Source organism: Penaeus japonicus, unplaced genomic scaffold (genome assembly GCF_977035675.1).
Source record: "Penaeus japonicus unplaced genomic scaffold, GWHDUDI00000001_assembly GWHDUDI00000024, whole genome shotgun sequence".
Taxonomy (NCBI): Eukaryota; Metazoa; Arthropoda; class Malacostraca; order Decapoda; family Penaeidae; genus Penaeus; species Penaeus japonicus.
Window position 1 is genome coordinate 7,023,555 of NW_028234426.1, and position 3,756 is coordinate 7,027,310.

The 3,756-nt window shown below is 35.9% G+C and overlaps 1 pseudogene across 1 annotated transcript in view; it reads right to left on the minus strand.

The window, feature by feature from the left end:
- Nucleotides 1-1,194: 1,194 nt before the first annotated feature.
- The window catches only part of LOC147469022 (uncharacterized), a 3,898-nt pseudogene continuing 1,336 nt past the window's right edge, over nucleotides 1,195-3,756 (minus strand). Inside the window, exons 4-8 of the transcript XR_015192202.1 lie at nucleotides 3,027-3,079; nucleotides 2,499-2,631; nucleotides 2,185-2,293; nucleotides 1,963-2,071; nucleotides 1,195-1,567 (exon numbers count right to left, since the gene is read on the minus strand). The product of XR_015192202.1 is annotated as an uncharacterized LOC147469022 (transcript). The remainder of the gene's footprint in view (nucleotides 1,568-1,962; nucleotides 2,072-2,184; nucleotides 2,294-2,498; nucleotides 2,632-3,026; nucleotides 3,080-3,756) is intronic.

Genomic DNA, 3,756 nt, shown 5'->3' on the forward strand with positions numbered 1-3,756 from the left:
ATATATATATATATAAATACATATGTATATATATGTATATATTAATATATGTATGTATATATATATATGTATATATATATATATATATATATATATATATACATATTGATATATGTATTGATATATATTTATATTTACACACACACACACACACACACACACACACACACACACACACACACACACATATATATATATATATATATATATATATATATATATATATATATATATATACATATATATATGTATATGTATATCTATCTATATATCCATCTATATATATATATCTATATATATATATACATCTACATATATCTATATATACATATGTTTATATATGTATATGTATATCTATCTATATACCCATCTATATATATATATATATATATATATATATATATATATATATATATGCACTTTTTCAAAGAGTTCATTATGATCTGCCGTTTTATGTTTTCTTATTTTCTATTATATTTATGCTTTGCCAAAGGTGCATAAGTAACTAAAAAATGGATTTTGTCACAGCTAGTTTGCGACTGGGATGTAAATACTACAGCGAATATTAAACTGAATACATATATGAAATATGTAAGGAATCGTAGGTACATACTATAGAATGTCATGCAATGTCTTGCCCGGAGATAGAAAGATGCCGAGAGAGCGATAAGCAAGAAACAATACACAGTATTGCAACTTCACTCTCTGAAATTAGCAAACCAGCTGAGATTTTGAAGATTTCGCTGTTAACAAATGATACTTATATGTATATATACATATTTGAATTATTATGATTACTATTTAATGTTTATTGCAATACACACATATATATATATAAACATATAAAAGATAAATCAATCTGACGATTTAATTTCTTGTATTGATATATGTGTCAGGGCGTTGCTGATTGCAGATGGAGTATGTTGCATAATTTCATGAATCGTTATAAGTAATTATATATGTTATTGGGAAAGATGTTTTATGATTGTATGCAAGAAATGATATATTTTATATTTTTGTATTTCGTATGTACCGCGATGTTACTGTATAACAAGTAGATTTGGTAACTCTATTTATCCATAAACATTTGTTTTTCACTTGTTTCATTTGTTTTCGTCATCTATCGCTTTCTGTTCCTACCATTTCCTTTATTTCGTGTTCCCTTAATCCCACAATATTTAATGACACGACATAGTTACCCACATGTTTTATTTGCAAGTGCATAATGAAGGTCCAGCGTGCACAGACAAACATAGGATCGGTAATTTCAGAAGCGTCACTCCACATCAAGCCGAAAACAACACATACCAACGCATTGCCTTCCTTCGTAGAAAACCGGTTACATTTACCAAGCCTTTTAGTCCCACATGTTACATGCTGATCATATGTTAAACACGCGAGGTTGCGACAAGTTAATTCTAAAGATCCAAAGAAGAAAGTTACTCAGACAGAGGTGACACAAAGGGGACTCATGTCAGCCAGGCAGTCCTCGTCGCTCATGTAGAAGTGTTTGCCGTAGGTAATGGCGGCGCAGAAGCCCCTGGGAGGGTCTTCGGGCGCTTGCGTTTAGTGCGAGTGGTTGGATTGTTTTCCTCGGGTAAGTAGCGGAGTTGTGAATAACATAAATTGTTGGGGAATCATGAGTTATTTTTTAGGTTAATCGTGGTCTTTTATGGATAATTTCGCTCCCCTGTGATTACCTGGCTCTCTCTGGCATACAAGTATTTTAGGGCATTCCTTTCCCATCTTTATTTCGCGATCACTAATCCCCTCTACTTCTACAAATTTCCACCACAAAAAAGAAAAAAGAAAAAAAAAGGTAAAGACAGTGTGTATGTGTGCGAATGTACGTAAATACGTGTAAAACGTGCATGGATAAGTGTACGTAAACACGTGTTTCTTTTTCCGTGCTACATACCGCGCTGTCGAGCCTGGTGACCTCCTGATCGACGCATCCCTCACCTGAGACTCCAGAAGGGCGTGCCTCGTGGCATCCGTGTTCCGTCAAGCCACATCCAACTCAGGTCGTCCAGTTCGTATCTCCCGCCAAGCCAGAAGTCGCTGGTAATCTCTGTGCAGTGCAAAGACATTAGCCAAAGGGAAAAGGCCTCTTGGGAAGGCCAATGTGTTATGGAATTCTGCCATACTTGCATAGAAACAGTCAGAATAAATCCGTTTACTTACGGTTCTCGACTAAATGGTTGACAAGATCGATATAATGGTTGGCATTTTGGATGCTGAGCAGATCGCCGCCTATGTGCTTGCAGAACGCCCGTGCCTCGCCCCAGCTCGACTATGGGCGTGAGAGAGGAGAGGTTAGAATCAAAGAGAACTCTTTCTATGTCATGTGTGATAGCATTAGTTACGTCGGCAATGCTCCAATTTGATTGTGCGAATGTGAATGCAAGCCTATGCACACACACACACACACACATGTTTAAAGAACAGTTACTTACAAGGACAACATTTACGTACAAGAACAACTTTCAAGGACTCACTCTTCCATCATAGAAAACGGAGAGGCATTGGCCGCCAACCCGGGTATAGAATCGAGGACAGTCTGGATGGCTGTCTTGCTAAAGTTAGTGCAGAGTTCAGAGCCTTGGCTAACGCTCCCTTCGTATGGATCACCTGCAAATAATTGAGGAAGGCAAGAGTTAACCCAGTCACGACGGGGGCATTCTAGCCCTGCATGTTACATTGCCGGGGCTCTGGAACGCAAAGGCCTAAATCAGTTAAATAAACGACGCCGTATGGCGTCACCCAGCGAACGGGCCTTGAATGCGCGGTACCGTAGTGTACCACCCGTCCAGAGAGGGTTTTAAGGATAGGTCTAGATTTGCAAACTGAAAGGACGACAAAATACAAATGAGTAAAACAGGTAGAGGTAATAGCAGTTTATCCAGTGGATACGGTAGGTGATGTGTATATTAAAATGGTGCTGATTCTTCCTACGACAGTCACTTCATTTGCTTGTATTGTATAGTTTATTGAACTATATAGTATGGACGATGGTAAATTCTTACTGAAAACTGTTATTACAATGACCGGTTTAATCCCAGTGGTCAAAGAGACATCACTAGGAAAGAGACCGGTGTGTCCGCAGACTATGTCTTAAATTCCCTATTTTATAATCAAACTGTACCATCAATCCAGGGATATTTTCAGAAAAGAGTCTGTCGCGACAAAGATTACGTGTTATCAATAAAAGATAAGAAAAGTATCTCGTAGAAATGTTGTATGACTGATTATGATAACAAGACAAGTCCTGAACAGAAATCAGCTGGTTGCTACTTTTACCCCCTTGAGGGAAATATTTTCCGTGCCTCACAAACACTTCATCATATGAATCATATCAATAACTTCAGTTTCATATAAGTGCGCTGAAAATTGATTATCTTTTCTTCGGTTTTGTTAGGCATATGGAAAGAATACAAAATTTTACAAAATATTACCATTTCTTTTTCTTGCACACCCAAGGTTTCTACCAGTGTTTAACATTATATCAAGTTATTTCCCCATACTCTTTTTTTGGGGGGATTGATAAAAGAGCTACAGTGATATGATAACATATGATAATAGCATATGACGAAGATATTTATTACATATGATACATATTCAATATGGTATTAATTACAGATAATAATGGTATATGATAATTGCTATGGTTAGGACGATAAAAGATATATACTACAAAATGTATATACATATATATATATATATATATATATATATATATATATATATATATATATA